Here is a 17,148-nt window from a genome sequence, read left to right as displayed (position 1 = left end):
TTCCTTCACTTAAAACCCTCCGGCTCCCAAAAAAGATGGTGATACTCCACTGTGCGCCTATTCCCTCTAATATGACCACAGATCTTCATGAGGGACGACGACAAAGGCGCACTCACTTCCACGACCCTTTCCCACCGGGCACTGTCCCATGCTACGTTGAGACACTGTATTACCAAACTCATGGCTCCACGGCTAGTGTCACAATCTCGGCGCCCCTTGGCATTCCTATCCCTTCCACCGCTGGCCCCTTCTCACTTCCCACTTCTCGTCTATCCCTTGAATTGGCCGCGATCTTTCACAGGACGCCCGAACTAACCCTTCTCGCTCCATCTCCTCTGTATCGCCTTTTCTCCGACTCCATGGCGGCAATCCGACCTCTTCGCGACAACAGACTTCCCGATAATCTTCACCAAGACTTTTATTACTCTTTCTCCCTTCTCTCCAATGCTTCGGTCACTGTCGTGTGGATACTACGTCATGCGGGGTTTATCGCCAATCAGCTCGGCAGTGAGCTTGCACGCGAGATTATTAGCCGGGGGTCGATGATCCCCTGGCCTTACCCGCCGATAGCGGACGAGGCACACTTTTATGCGAAAACTCTAAAGCAGCACTACAAACACCTCCGGCATTGATTGCAGACTCTTCCGCCACCACACCCTTGTATCTGCACTGCTCAAGTACGCAACCTTAGGGCCGTCCAGCTCAACACTTTGATCACCCCAGCACGCCTTTATTGTTATCGCTCAGAGCCCTCAAGTCCCAACTGCCCCTCTACGTACGCGAATGTAGAGCACATTACTTTCTGTTGCCCCGCAGCCCTACAATCCCCTCACTAACTTCCACCTCCACACTGGCGGGTGTGGTTGGCGTCGGCGGCCTTCGCCGACCAGCTGGCCATGGTTATCTTGCCGAAGGAATATCAATAAATCTTAGTCTGACCCGGAATAAAGTATTCTCTCTCTCTCAGAAGGAAAGATTCACGTCGCGGACACAGTAATCGCCCCGTTCCACCAGGCTGACCATGCATTCCTCCCATATCTGATTGCGGTCGTCATTACCCGCTACACGTTGGCCTTGCATTCAACCGCATAGTGTCATAGTCAATAAACAATTGGGACTGGCGTTGCCCTGAACGTCAATTTCAGGGAAAAGAAGACTTCACTCAACCACCGAAAGAAAAGACAATGGCGAGGACAGGTGGTTCAAGCACGTTCGCATGTCTCCCCCTTTTCCTTCGACCGGCTCTTGTCAAAGATGCGAAAAACGAAGGAAATGCAACAGGCCACCTTTCCTCGTGACTTGGCGTGTATGGGTGCGATCACGTCGCATTCTCACTCGTAGCGGAAAAGAAGGCGATTGTTGGACGGTTTTACGGATTCCGCATACAAAATGCCGCCTCGCCTCCTCACAGGTCACCGCCAGCAGTGAGCGGGCAGGACGGGTTCATACTCTCCCTAACTGCGAGACAAAAGACGTTCGGTCGCGAGACGTAGCAATTAGGAGGCTCTTGAGAAGAATGTCACAACACGGATAGGCCAAATAAGGGACCACAACTGCTCTTCGCGGACTCTCTGCTGCATCTAGATAGCCTTTCAGCCCTGTGAGAAACTGGCGGAGTAACGTGGTGTAGTATCTTACGCTCTGTAGCGTCGCCATGATACGCCAAGAAGCGCGAACAATCTTACACCCTTGTCAGCTATACTTGATTTGTGTCGCGAAATACCGTGTCGCGAAATTCGGCGGCGCGGCGCGGAACCGCCACCCGCCCGCGCCTTCATGGCGCTGCCGTCGCATCCAGCTTCACTTCCCCACTAGTCGACTTCGTGAACTGCAACTTTGCGTCACGGTCAAACAGCTTGAACACCTGTTAGCTTGGTGCCTCAAGCTTCCACGGGCTCCACTGTAATTTTTTGATGATGTAAGTTTGTTCATTTTTAATCACGACCGACTTGGACAACCGAGCCGCATAGCTGCGGCTCTTTCATTTTTCTCAATTCCTTAACTGTACTTTATGGTAATATTGGGATGAATTTAGCGTATATGAATTACGCACACTCTCGGAGTTGTCACGACTTCTATCCTCAAAGTTTATCAGGAATAAAGCGCGAAAATCGCTTGTTTGCCAAGGTATTTAGAAATCTGCTCGTATTAGGCGTGAACAACGTTGAACTATTTATTTAAGTAACATCGGCTTGGAAACCAGCCGTCCTGCACGAGAACTCGCACTATGAAGAAGCAAGTAGAATATGTATTTTTTAAATGTGCTCTGATACGTAAAAGCATGGCCGCATACTTCATTCTTGTGAAGCCTGTCGATTTATGAAATTTTGTGGACAGTGACCTATCAAAATTTCTGTACAAAGAATGAAAATTCGGCGGCGTTGCGCGAAAAGTTCCTTTTTTTCTGTGTTATACCATGGCATACATGGACAACGCGTCGTGCAGTGGCGGTGGTTTGTTTGCCGAGGATTGCCTCCCACACTGTTTGCTGTCGTGCCAACTGAGCGTGGCGCGCTTTGCCCGTTGTCTGTGAGGTGGTGCGCCGTCGTCTTTTAGGGGCGAAGCTCCTTATAGCGGCACCCGTTCGTTCCCGTCGTAGTAGGTAGCCACGTCTAGTTTTATGAATTGCTCAATAGATGGCGTTGTGTGTCCCTATATGTATGTATACCCATATATACATATATATGTATATGTATAGTATAACCGGAAGCCGACTTCCGCTTCCGGTTCCACTTCCGGTTCCGCTTCCAGTTCCGCTTCCGGTTCCGGAAGCCAGCTTCCGGCTTCCGGAGAACGCTTCCGGCGTTTTAGGGGCGAAGCTCCTTATAGCGGCACCCGTTCGTCCCCGTCGTAGTGTGTAACCAGTCTTAACGCTAGTACCAGATGTCGGTAAAAACTAAACGTATTTATCCAGCGGCCGTGCCCGAGTGATCCCCCGGTGCTTCGCCCACTCATCATCATTCACTTCGTGGATATGCGGTGATTTTTTTCCGTCGGTGACCAACGAGAAGCGTGGCGTCGTTGAAAACAACGTTACTACAGCTCCAGTTGTAAAATTCGGCGGCGTTGCGCGGAACCGCCACCCGCCCGCGCCTTCATGGCGCTGCCGTCGCACCCAGCTTCACTTCCCCACTAGCCGGCTACGCGAACTGGCCGGACGATACGCGCGGTGCAGCGTTGGTGTATTCTGTGGTTGGTTGTTGACAGCAGATTTCAGGAAGCACGTCAGCCGCGAAAATGTAGCCTTCACCGTGTTCGTTAAGGATATTAGCTGACGATGCCGACGTGCTGCGTTCCTGAGTGCCACAATCGGCTATCGAACGATGTCGACAGTTCGGCGCGCCACTTCGGCGCGCCACTTCTTGTGTGCTCCCAGCAATTGTGTGCTCCCAACTCGGTGTTCAAAAGAGCGAATCCTCGTGCCGACAGGGAACTCTCTGCGAAATCCATGGAAATCCATTTACACTTTCATGAGCAGGACATCTTAAAGTGTTTCTGCATATTTTCATTGGACAGACGGTTGAGGTGGCACGAGACAAGTGGACACTTGCCGAGTGTGTGGTGCCGAAAGTGTTCCCGAACCTTCCCTCGTATCTATCGAACCAACCGGGGGGAAAAACGCGAACGAAGAGAGATGCTTGGTGACCTGTTCTGGGCCATGTTAGAAGAGCTGTCAGAGAATACGCCCAGTTGTGTTGGGTGCCCCTAGCGCTTTCAGGAACTGAGTGCACGCACCATTCAATTTTTAACAGCGGAGCTGTTTAAGCTTTTTGCTTCCCCGCTTAGTGTTCGCAAAAACCCGCCCAGCGATGGCGTCACTGCGTACAGCTGTGCCTCGCATCACCTTGCAATAGCCAAACAATAGCTAATCAATATTCGATCAATAAACGATAAATTCCGGAAAATGCTGGGGATGACTTGGTAGTGCTTAGTCTAGCCCAAATACGTGGCCAATACCTTGTGATAGCCAATGAATAGCTAATCGTTAATTGATCAATAATCAATAAATTCCAGAAAAGCATAGCCGGTAAGGCCAGGACCAGCTGGGTGCCCATCAGCTCCGCTGTTTCTTTAGCCTGGCGCCACTTGTGCAAGCTACGCTAATTTTTATTTAGTCACGTGCATGCATACACGCATACCTTGCAGGAACCTTGCATAAAAATGCATTCTTAGGCAAGGTTCCTGGAGCAGCGGCGGGGATCCAGTCTTCAAGTAAAGGCAGCGAGGAAACATGCCAAGCTGCTGTAGGTGGAGTTGGTTTCCACGTAGGCCCAAATCATTTGCCTCGATTATGTCCCTGTTGACAGTTTAAGTCTTAGCTATATATAGGGGCATATAGTTGTTTTTTAGTTCCTTTTATTGTTTATTTGTTATTTATTTTATTTATTGATACTGTCAGCCCATATGACGGTCTATTACAGGAGTGGATTTAACATAGATAAACAGAGAAGTGCATTAGTGCACTTGAGCAATCCACAAAAAAGAAAAAAAAAAGAAAATGAAGCAGCAGTGCTGATATGAAACACATTAACAATATAATTACAGAGCACATTTTGACTTATTATATCACAATATTAGTACAGAACATCAGGGTGCATCAGGGTATATAAGGCAATTTGTTGCTTTCAAGAATGCGTTAACTGATTTTATTTGAACAATTGAATCGGTCAAAGAGTTCCACTGCTGAATTGCCCTGGGGAAAAAAACTACACTTGAAGCAGTCATTGTGCACTGTGGGAGGAGGTATACACATACTGTGTCTGTGCCATGATGTTTCCTGTGTCTTGATTTGGAAGTACTTGTATCTTATTTTGACATGGTTATGAATGAATAGGAAAAGGCATTTAAGCCTTTCATATTCGGTACGTTTTTGTAGAGGTGGGAGCTCTGCAAGTTTACCTAATTCAATTGGAGAGTGGAAACGGCGGTATTTATTAAATATAAACCCAGAAGTAAGGCGCTCGACCTTCTCTAGTTTTAGACAGCTACTTTGGGTGTAGGAATCCCATACTATTTTTGCGTACTCAATTATGGGTCTTAGCAAGGTTTTGTAAGCTAAAATTTTAATTTCAAGGGAGTCAAAATGCAGGTTACATATAAAGCTTAATAAGCCTAATAAGGTCTTTATACAGCATGTCTTTCATAACGCTTTGATTGGTTTACAAGAAAGTTGTGCTGTTATTTTTGCGGATAACAACTGCCCCATAGCAAAGTGTTCAGCAAGTAAAAGCAGCGAGAAAACGTGCCAAGCTGCTGTATGGGAGAAGTAAACTACGTGAAAGGCTTAGGCGGCAGGAAGAAACACACGGCACTTAAAAACGCAGTTTCTGCACTTCGTCGTATGCATTTCTTCCTGTCATGCAGTTTACCCTTCTTTCAGTATGAACATATTAGCCTGATATATCTTATTGCGGTAGATGGATACCGCTTTCACATGGTATCACTAGAACACCAGCGATCGTGAAACACGCGCAAGCTGCCCGTCAGCACGAGCTCAAGGCTGCGGCGAGGCGTCTGTAGTGGAGAGCGATGGAACGGCTCTGCCATCTGGCGGCTGCCCAGGGAGTAGCGACGGCGGCGGTAAGCGCACGGGCGAGGAGTTTTACAACTGAAACTAGTCTAGTAACGTTGGTTCAAACAGGCTAGAAGCACGTTCGCGTTGTGTTTTCGCGCGTGCCGTGGCGTCGGTAGGTGACGTGGTGGTTGACGTTACTACCGCCAGGCGTCCGGCGTAATATATCGTGCCCATTTAATTCTCAGTTGGTCGTCGTTCCGACGAGTGCGCCGTGCGATTTTGGATTCGCTGCGCGATATCGCCGTTCCTACCTGCCACGCCCCGCCGGAGGTGTTATTCTCTCCCTGCATTGACCGTTTGGTTGCTCGACCGAGAGGATTCCTGACATGGCACGCGACGGCAGCTTCTGCGGTCTTCTGGCTTTGGCAGCGATGGTGATCGTCCTCGGCTGTCTTGTCAGTGAGTGTTTATTTGTTGGACCGTCCTCTTGCGGTTGCGTTGTTTTAGCGAGCCTCCGAGACCCGTCTCATAGAGCGAACACGTCAGTTCGATAAAAAAAAGGTGCGGCCTGCCGCGTGCATCGAAAACGCCGCGGCGCACCAGCCGGAGGCATAAAAAAAGCATAAAAATGCCAGGCATCGGCATAGAGAATTCGTCAGGAACGCTCGGAACGCCGTCGCGCGTGGAAGCTGACGCGTCCCAACCCCGTCAGCTAGCGGCGACATATGACCAACCAGCATAACCAATAGCGTGAGTCAAAACACCTCGCCTGATTTAACCTTCACCAGGCACATAGAAAATGCCATCTTGGACAATACGGAACTTAACGTTGGGAGTGATCATTATATTCATGGAGTGCTGTTTTAGGGTGGTAACCATACCAACATTTTGACGCTATTTACGCCAAATTTGGTGGGTAGCCATTTTGGACCCCAGTCTTTCGGCCTTTTATGTTGTCACGCGCTGATGTACTCATGTTGGCACACGATCTATTCAATAATTTTTATTTAGTTTTGCGCCAATGCGCACAAGAAACCTGCATACGTCTTTAATATGCAAGTTGCCTTTTCTTTTTATTTTAACACATCAAACTTACTTTTCTATTGCATGTCGTGCGACACATGTAAAGCAACAAGCTATAAGGCACGATGGCGTGCTCGTGGTAGCATTATCTCACGCCAAGAATGTGAACTGCATTAAGCATTGACGTTGCCTTCCAGTTGTACATAATATATAAAGGGTGTCTTTCGAAGTGTGCTGTAATAAAGACTGTACTTACTAGTCTAACTAAAACGTAGACGTGCCGTGTCCGGCGCTAAGACGCGCCATTTGTCTCTGGCTGGTGAGGCAAATGTTTATTAAAAGAAGTTAATTAATTTCACGTCACCAAGGGTTGCGGGAAATGTGGTCTGTCGGCTGGTCTTTGGCCATTTTCTGCCCCAGATTTAACCCGCCAATTTAGCTGGCGGCGGCAGGTACCCTAAAACGGCGTTGCATGTAGGTTCCCTAATTATATTCTCTCCATTACGGTACCCTCCAGAGGCTACAAAGGGAAAACGCTAAAGATTAAGCACACTAAATGGAACGTTTGCAGTTATGTTCGGAACAGATATCCACTCTTCTCAAAGGCGCAGCTAACTCAACCACTGAGGTAGCGCAGGAGGACGGGCCAGCTCCTGATGTCAAATTGGACCACTGTCGTCTGCGCAGCAGTGCTTGTTGTAACACTGCCTCGCGCAAAAACACAATCGTGGCCTATGCAATTGCCTCGCGCAACTCGAAAGGGATGTTGAGAAGCACTCACGACAGCTGTCAGGAACACTTGAACCAGCTATGTGACCACCTTAATGGCCAGCTAGGATGCAAAAACACCTGGTTCCTGCTTAAACACCTACATTACCCCACTCTGACTAGAACAGCATCACAAAAGAACCTTCAAAGGATCATACACTCCTTCCTGGGAGATAATCATGCCCTCTTTGAAGCTCTAAAAAAACCACTACTTTAATACAAGCACCGATATTCCAATGCCCGTAGCTTACACTGAAAAAGGAAACAGGAAATTGGACAGTGAAATCATGCAATCTGAAGTACGTGCTGTCCTAAACAGCATCAAAACTACAGTGGCGGCTGGCGAGGACCGTATCACTAATAAAAAGCTACGTGACCTAGATGATCAGTCGGTTACCGAAATTGCCAACTTTTTCAACATACACTCGAAAGGGGGGGGCTATACCCACCACCTGGAAACATGCAAACCTAGTCTTCATACCCAAACCAGGGAAGAGGCTTTTAAGTGGACAATCTTCGGCCCCATCTTCTTAACCTCTTGCCTCGGGAAGGTTATGGAACACGTCATTCTTAACAGACTGAATGAGTACACTGAAAGCAAAATCCTACTACTGCCCCATACGATGATTGGCTTCAGCCCAAATCCTTCCACCCAAGACATTATGTGGCAGATTCAGCGGGCCCTGTAAGAGCCACGTACCATTCTAGGCCTAGAGGTGAGTAAAGCCTTTGACAATTTATCACACGTATCAATACTAACAAATCTATCCTAAAAGAATGTTGGGGAGCGCACTTATGTCTACATTACAAACTTACTTAAGGATGCCTCGGATGCGAGGCTTAATGCCTCGCTAATATGAAGGCTTCTTGTGCAGGGCGTGAATGACGTGAACACGGATCGATCGGGCAACATTGATGGCACAATAAAAAATCGTGCATGAAGGTGCTCGATAATTTTAATAGGGGATAACCATCCCAGAAGCTTACGCTCTCATTGACTTCCACAATGGAAAAATGTTGAATAAAAACGTCTCAGCGTGTAATATACACTGAACGCGCATCGTAAAAAAATCAGTAGCCAGTATGGATCAAATTTGAAAATTGGGCACACATCTGCACAGAAAACAGTATTATACAGGGTGCACAAGGATTTAAAAATATGCAAATGTCACGTAGTTGGACAGAACCATAGTAATGTTGTTGCCGTCCCTTGAAGATACTCAGGTTATTTTTTTACATTTTGCCTAGTTACATAATTAGTCGAATTATTCAACATCTCAAATATTATAATTAGATTAAAAGTGTCAATGATAAAATTGTAGAGCAACATGACAGACTAACGAGACAGCTTTCCATTGCTCAACACATCATACATAAAAGTGTTTTCCGAGCGCGAAAGAAGCCCACGAATACATGCAAAGTGCCTCGAGCGCCAGTCGCGCGGCAATTGGAGACTTTTCCATGTTGCTGTACAATTCTCTCGTTCACACTTTTTATTCAATCTCTTCAATCTCTGCATTAGAAAAGTTGATTATTCAATTATAAAAATAATAAGTAATTAGGCGGAATGCAAAAAAATAATCGGAGTATCTCCAAGCGTTGGTCCTGTCTAGCTACGTGACATTTGCATATTTTTTAAACATTGGTACACGAGAGTTAAGCCGCCCAGTAAATATCTTGTACAAGCAGCAAAATTTGCACAAACTGCTGTGGCACACAGCAGGTTCTCTCTTTCGCAGCAGCTTTCGAGGTTTATGTGACCGCGTGAGGTTCTTTGGACAGTTCGGATATAAGGTGACAACCCTTTTATCAAACAGCGCATAATATGCATCGATATCGTATCCTCGGAAAAATGGTTGGCGCCGGCAAAAGTCCCTAAATTTCCTGGTCATTTTTAAGTAGCGACATGTACTCAGTCGGCGGCCATTATCTGTCTAGATAGCATGCGACCGTCAACGGCCACTGCTATCTATTGCGGGGGAATATCGTTAGGAAGAACATGGCTGCTGGAATGAGCGCCGCCCAATGAGATTAGTGGGTTGTGCTTCAAAGCTTGTCGCTACTTAAAGAAAGAAAAAAAAAACGCCTAATATCCACGAAGTGAATGATGATGAGTGGGCGAAGCACCGGGGGATCATTCGGTTAACCGCGAATCCACCAACGCCGGCAAGCAGCTCTAGAGGCGGCGATAGCACGGGAAGCGGAGGCAAAACGCCGGAAGCGTTCTCTACCTGAGGTTGGTGGCACCGATGCTCGGTTCAAGCGCGAGATTCGCGAGCTTCGCGAGCCCTCAGCTCTGGGTCCGCTTGCCGGCGTTGCTGTACTGCTGCAGCTTTGCGAGCCCTGAGCTTCGGGTCCTCATGCCGGCGTTGCCGTGCTGCTGTAGCTTCGCGAGCCTTCAGCTCCGGGTCCGCTTGCCGTCGTTCCCGTTTTGCTGAGGCTTGCCGCGCCCTAGACTCCGGGTCCGCTTGTTGTCTGCGTCGCCGTGCTGCTGCAGCTTTGCGAGCCCTAGACTCCTCTTGCAGTTGAGCCGACACTCTCGCCTTTTCAACCATAGCGGGCGCGCCTTTATCAGAAGCGACCGTTATCATCCATGGCTGAAGAAAGAAAGAGAGCGTGCGTCGGGAACGAACGCCCTTGTGCACCGTAGCGCCCCTAGCGGACTCCTACAAACCAGAGCTACGGACGACGACGACGAGGGGGGGGGGAGGGACAAGGCTCGGTCCTAAGGTGCTTCACCCGTAAAATATCTAGGGACTTTAGCGCAGACATGGTCGGTTGGCATTAGAGTCTTTCTGCCCTCAGGTTGGCAATGCGCCGCTGCTCTAGACGACCGCTTTCGGACGGCGCTTTGAATAAAGGCACATGCTCCGCTCAAGTCTGGTATCCAGAATAGCAGTTCGGAACGAAGCACTTTTTAGCCATTTCAAACACCCCTCAGAACGCGGCTGCCACCTTTGTCGATGGCTCGCGGCGACAGTACCCAAGCACAAGCTCATTAACCGCACGCGAGCAAAAACCGTGCCTTCAAAACAGCGCAGCCGCACATACAAGGAGGAAGACGAAGCAGCGGCAGCACGCGCCTTGCCGCCGAGGCTGGGACCGCATTCCGCAGCACCCTCTACGACCGTGCCGACCGAGCTGTAACCGAGCCGAACGTAATCTGGACGCGAGTCCACGGCGCTTTGGTGCGCGCGGTGGGGAGAGTGTTAGCACCTCTCTTGCCTATTCTTACACCGTGGCCGTAAGTCTTGATTGTGGACCGGTTTGCCGCGTTGAGCTCGAAAGACGTAGGAGAGTGGTTATCTCGAACATGGGCTCGTGGGTAGCAGCAGGGTAGCAGCAAATATTAGAACTGCTGTCGACAAGGAACCGCTGCTCTGTAATTTGGTCGGTGACGAAGATGCGACGGCCTCCGGGTTGGCAGCTTGCAGCTGTGTCTACGAGCTGCCTTTGGCGTTTCCCTTATGTCCAGCGGAGCAGGGTGACCGACTTTGTCGTGCTCTGTCCCCGAAGCGTCGATGGTAGTAGCACCGGTCGTCGTCACCAGGCTGCTGCGACGGGACTGTGTTACGGCCACGGCTTTGCGAGTGGTGTGTCGGCGAGTGCTGATCCAGGCGTCGTTGAATGGAGCTGAGCTGTCGATTGATATCGTCGATGCGGCGCTCAAGCTCTGTGGTGTTCGGCGTTGCGGCGACAGTCTGGACGGTGGGCGACAACTGCGGCAAAGAGACTTCGATGACGCGATTAGCGACCCCGGCAAGTTGGTCGAGAGGTAGCGTAAGCTGATCCTGCAGAATTGTGTGAACGTGCGGTGGAAGTCCTTGAAGCCAAAGTGCTTGCAGTAGGGAATCCGGAACTTCCATGTTGCCCACGAGAGCACGCATGTGGCGGAGGAGCTGCGAAGGCTTGCGTTCGGCGAGTTCTGCGGGCTGAAGTTGTCGCACCTTCTGGTCTTCCGAGAGTGACAGGCGGTCGATGAGTTCATTCTTGAGGTGTTCATAAAGGTTGGCCGTTGGTGGGTTGGCAAGGATAACCCGGAGCTCGTTGGCGTAGCGGGCATCGAGGTGGGTGACGACATAATTCTGGTGGGTCCGGTCTTGCGGGATGCGTGCGAGGGATAACTGGACCTCGACTTGGGCGAACCATACCTCGGGCGGGTCGGTCCAAAACGGCGGAAGGTTGACAGAGACGCGCCAGACGTTCTGCTGGGCAGCGTGCAGGATGTAGTCTGCCGGGGTTCTGACGACCTCGGCAGAGCCGGCAGCTGCGGCGAGCGTTGCGGAGGCGTCGCCAGGATGCTACTGCACGAAATCATTGAGTTCGCGGTGCCAGTCCTCAAGCTGTTGCTCTTGCTTCTGGGTCACATCCTGCTGCATGTGAAGTTGCCTCTGGAGAAGCTCCAGCTGTTGTTAAAGGACGTCTTTCTCGTCCATGGCGAGGCGTTATTGTCCGTTGTCTGTGTCACCAGATGTGGGATGTCGCGTCTCCTGAAGGAGGAATCCCAACATGAAAACGTAACACTGTTTATTCGATTAGCAACGGCAGCGGACGAGCATACCGACGCTACGCTCGTCTCGGAGGCGAAACAGAAAGGCACCCCTTCGAAGCAGGCCAGCCTGTTTTTATAGCAGCCGTCGGTGATTTATATCTCGGGAGACGCTGCGGTGGTGACGTGGTGCAGAGACGCAGTGCGGTCGAGAGGTCTATCTCTCTGCGCATCGAATTATGCGCAGCGTGTGTCGCCTCACTGTGATGAGCAGGTTCTTTTGTGTTAATGTTTTCTGGCGGTTCTCTGAGGCGGAGCCTCCCAGAACCCAATCGAGGACAAAGCCGTTTGTGGAACGCACACACAAAACGTTTAATGTAACTAGAACGAGAAGAAACCCCCATAAAATAAACACTCAAAAAGAACTCATAATACAACACACATGTGGCTAGAACGCTTACTGATGTCGGGCAAGTTCGGGCAGGCTGCGGGTGTGATTATGCACTAGAGTCTCGATGCGGCGAAGCGGAGACGACGATAGAAGCGTTGTTTGTCTCACCAAAAGGTCGCTGTCGGAACGTCGTACAGGCTACCAGAGCGTGGCAGCTCTGGCTCGGTGGGAGAAGACAGGCGGCTCGGCAGCACGGGTTAACGGCGGCGGCGTCCTGGCCGGGCAGCTGGTCGTACAGCTCGGGCCCGTAGCCCGACAGCTCTCGTTCTGCCCACGGGCGCAGACGCTCACCGGCCTCGGGCAGCAGCAGTTGACAATCGGGCAGGGTGGCGATGCCCGGGAAGGCAGGCGGCTTGGCAGCAGGGGTTGACGGCGGCGGCGTCCTGGCTGGGCAGCTGGTCGTGGAGCTCGGGCCCGTAGCCCGACAGCTGTCGTCCTGCCCACGGGCACAGTCGCTTGCCGGCCTCGGGCAGCTGTTTACGATCAGGAAGAGTGGCGACTCCCAGGACCGGGTTGGCAGGAGGCCCCGGCCGGGTGAAGTCCTGGTGGCTCGGGTCCGGAACCCGACGGCCGTCTTCAGCTCCCGATCCGGTGGCCGACCTTGTCCTGGTGTCGCTTCTGGAACTCCTCTCCCTACTGCCAGCGCGGCTCCTTTTTCTGCTGCTCTGGTCGATTCGTCGATTTCTCATTGGCTGCTCGAGGCTCCGTGTTCTTTTGTGATTGGATTGGCTTTTTTTCTTTTGATTTCTTTTCTTGTGCCGCGTGTTCACGCGCCGGACGGTCTTCGGCGTCGTCGTTTTCGGCGCGGCGTGGTAGAGCGGCGCGCGCTCTCCTTGTCGTCTGCTTCTTGTTGAAATGTACCGCACCTTGTCGCACACCACAAATATCACCGTCACGCATCACCGCATTGTGTCGCGCACTACTCATCACACACACACACACACACACACGCACACACACACACAAACGCGCGCGCGCGCGCGCGCTACTATTTGCGAGTGCTTATAACTGCTTGGGAGGAGAAATGTTGCTTGCTGCAGGCGGACCTAAATTCCCTAGATATTTTTGCTTTTTGTTCCGCCAGAAAATCGAGGGACTTCAGGTAGGCATAGCCTTGCAAAAGTTGCCGGCAATTGCTCCACCTTCTTGTTACGCTGTGTAATCTAGAAGTTATTAGTACAAATCGCCAGCATAGGTGTCGAAAATCAGCTGATGACTACTATCAGTTCTATTACTCAAGCTCTGCTAGGCACATCCGAAGAAAAAGAACATCTGCGAAAAAATTGGACGGCAGAAGATGGCTTAGCCTTACAGTTCCCAAAAGCAACATATCTAAGCCGAGAGTGTCGTCATTAAACCTACGTAACAAAAGCCACGCTGGTAAAGGTTATGCGTTGGATGACGGTCGAGCAACTGCTAAAGAAAGGATGCTTATAATAAGGTTACGTCTACTGCTCTCATTCAAAGGACCAAATGAGAAGACACCAAAAGATAAAGGGCATGACGCCAGTACGCGGATGCCTCTTGGCTCAGTATGCGTTCTACGCCAATTCTTAACTATCGATAACACATCACCTATGTGTACGGAAAGCAACATCTGGAATATAAAGATACGATATACAGACGCGATGTGACAATTTAACGGAATCAACAACTGCAAGGATATGATGGAGATATCTGTACATATTGGGTGTCAGGCGTATCCTCTATGCACGCTGGCTTACGGTAACCACGATAAGGACGCCGTTATCGCATTCAAGATTACTTCTAGTGCGTAAGTATCTGTCAAGAAGTCTAGGATTTTCGCCTCCACCTCGCAGCATGGTGTTAGATGTTGGAATAGCATGGTGTGGTGGTTGTTTGATTAAAAGTTATTCCGACTCTGCTATCAGATATTATTGCACTAAGTAACCACGTGGAAAATATTTCGTATGCGATTACACTATAGTTATCGCACAACCTAATACGAACGTGTAGGTGCCCCGCTAGGGTATAGGACGACAAATGGGTCGAACATTCTATCTAGTTAGCGCCGCTTAATACTGAACGCTTTGTATACAGCCTAAAGTACAATAAAGTGAAGTTATTGTGATTACAGACGTTTCCTTTTCAAATGTTGGGAACTAGGAACCATGTGCAAAATTTGGTTAATTCAGTGTATTTTTCTTACTCCGAGTACTTATACCAACAATAGAAAATTATTACTTACCCGCGTTCTTTGAGATGCGTTTTTTGAAGTTTCACCTAAGAATTCTCTATAATTGTCTGGACAACTATTACTGCTACACATCCACTCAAGACACTGGTGATCAAGCTATAAGTGTATTATCGCGATCCATTGCGAATATTATATCCTGAAATAAATTGTTTAGGCATCAACGCACTGAACATGAGCGTATTTCTAGCGGCAACCAAATAATTATTCTGCAGAGAAAAAAAAACAAAGATAAAACTGACAAAGAAGGAATAAAGAAGCAGGTAGCACAATGTGTATTGGAATATATTGTCACGAGCGGCGATCCTGTGGTCGGTGCTTGGACGATGACGACGACGACGGGTGGCTTTCTGGTGTGCACGCGCTCTCCTGAACGATTGCTGCAGCGTTGTGCGCCTTACCCTGCAAATCTATCCATTGTATATATATATTCTCCCCGTAACAATATTGTTCTAGTGCGAGTGAACGTGTAGACGAAGAGGGTGTTCGATAGTGCAACATAGACGAAAATTTCACCTAGTCGCATTACGTCATTTGATTTAGTATCGGTTTCAATTGTGCTTTCATTTATCTTGGTATCAATCATAAAACCACCGTGCAATCTTTCGAGAAAAGCATTATTATCATCATAGTCAGCATCATAACAGGTGCGCGTATGAGCCTTTGGCCATCTTGCGGTAAGTACAGCCGACTTCAGAAGGGATGTTACGTCATTACGTCAGGACATTACGTCATTGGAGGCCGCCCACATAGACCAATCCCGAAGGATGTGCTTGCAGCACTGAAGCTAGGCAACGAAAAGAACATGTTTTATTACAATGCAACAATACCTACCCGGCTATAGGTTTACGCTCCGCTTGCCTCTTTGAAGCTCTTGGGTTCAGGGATAGCAGGGGAAAAGTTAACATGTCCACAACATAAACTAGTAAAGCGTATTGGAGATTTGGCGGCAGAAAAATAGGGAGAAACCGAAATTGGAGGGAAGAAAGTTCCAATTAAGGGTTCTGAAACCTTCATACAGGAAATTTGACGTTTGTAAAAAAAGGAAAGATAGGTACGACAGGTAAAAATATTAAGACAGCTTGGTGGCTCAACGAACCGCTTCATTTCTAGGGGGACGCTCATGCCTCATAGCATTCATGCATTCATTCATCCAGCCGTGTGAACGATCAACTACTTACAGAAGTCCGCACAGAATATCCGCTTTATAGTCAGGGTTGCTAAAAGTGCCTGTTATCTCTTTATTTATTGATCATTATCTATATTTGTCCCTCGCGTCTGACCCCATTTGCTGCTAAGGTCAATGAGCCATTTTCAAAAATAAAGATGCTTTTTCCCATTTCTCTCTGTGGTGTGTACAAATACCTCTCTTCTGCCTCACGTCCCCGTGACAATATGACTAAAGGAGATCCCTGCGTCAAACAAATAGAGAATGCGCTTCGCAAATATTTTTGTATGGATCAAAACATAAAGTGCACAAAAAGTCTTCGAGCCCGCTTCGTCTGCAACTAGCCAAATAAGGTTTATATGTGTATATGAAAAAAATTCTGACTGTGCGACATAACCAAAAGAAAAAGAATAAACAAAGCGTAGTCACCTGTAGAGACTGCCTCCGGGAACGATACGAGGTGCTAGATAAGCAGACAAATCTGCTTTAAATAAACGCTTTCTCTCGCAATGGTCTTTCTGCTATGGGCAATCTAGTTATTTGCGCGCCTACATACGCTTCAGAGTTAATTCCGAGTTTGGACATATCTGCAAACACAGCATAATGTTCGTTAACAGTTTATTTTATTTGTGACCTTCCCCCGCGATCGCGCTCTTTCTCTCTGCCTCGTTTTATTTATTTTATTCGTAGAGTGTGCTCCCTACGCGGACAGTTTCATATGGCAAGTATAAAAAAGTTGCAGTGGCTTAGCTCGGCTATGCCAGGATATACGTAGCGTTAGCAAAGGTTCAGCTGATTATTCTTAGCTTATTCTTAACATTATTCTTAAGATAAGATTATTCTTATGAGTCAAGCTTCTCCGTTCTTCTGCGCTGTTGAGCAGCATTTGCGCTCTCCTTCTCCATGGCTATACCACACTGGCAAACGCCAGTCAGAAGCGCAGCGGCTCCAGCGCAGTGTCAGACGGCGACTGCACAGCGAGCGCGCGCCGGCGCCAGTGCGTCTACCACGGCTACGACGTCACTCCTCTGGAATGCGCAGACCGGCGGCGGTGAGTCGCGCGCGGCGGCGGCAGAGTGCGCGAGAGGTGCCGGCTCCGGTGGCTCTGGTGCGCAAGCCGTGTGACATCACTGATCCTTGCGCATGCGCAGCACGGCTCTTGATGTGCCGCGCGAAACGGGCTTGGCTAGGCCAGTGTAGCTAACGCTACAAAATCGGCTTTCGGCAGCCGTCTTCGCGGCACTCGACAAATTAAGTGTGAGATACGGCCGAGAGTGTACCAAAGTAGCTTCGCAACGAAGAAATTGAAAAGCTCTCGCTTTTCAGCTGAATGAAATCTGAAAGAAGCAAAATTTAGTATAACATTTCACCCAACAATGAACTTCGGAACCCAGTTCCGTATTTCTAGAGTGCTGCACTACAAAAAACATGTAAAAAAGGAAAAAAACTCCGCCCCCATTTCACCTTCTGACAGTGGATGTACGGCGAAGGATGTGTGGACGTTAGTCAAGAACCGCCA

The 17,148-nt window shown here is 49.1% G+C and overlaps 2 protein-coding genes across 6 annotated transcripts in view; both read left to right on the top strand.

The window, feature by feature from the left end:
• Positions 1–17,148, top strand: part of LOC119466298 (uncharacterized PE-PGRS family protein PE_PGRS20-like) — a 289,395-nt gene that overhangs the window by 155,985 nt on the left and 116,262 nt on the right. The gene's annotated exons all lie outside the window — the stretch shown is intronic.
• Positions 5,595–17,148, top strand: part of LOC119466292 (cuticle collagen 2-like) — a 1,179,781-nt gene continuing 1,168,227 nt past the window's right edge. Inside the window, exon 1 of one of the 3 annotated variants that reach the window (XM_037726784.2) lies at positions 5,595–5,974. The gene's annotated coding sequence lies outside the window, so the exon portion shown is untranslated. The remainder of the gene's footprint in view (positions 5,975–17,148) is intronic. The other 2 variants (XM_049656728.1, XM_049656727.1) reach the window with 2 other exon arrangements.

This window comes from Dermacentor silvarum, chromosome 10, assembly GCF_013339745.2.
Source record: "Dermacentor silvarum isolate Dsil-2018 chromosome 10, BIME_Dsil_1.4, whole genome shotgun sequence".
Lineage (NCBI taxonomy): Eukaryota > Metazoa > Arthropoda > Arachnida > Ixodida > Ixodidae > Dermacentor > Dermacentor silvarum.
Note: the sequence above shows the minus strand (reverse complement) of the source record. Positions and strands in the feature narration are given on the sequence as shown.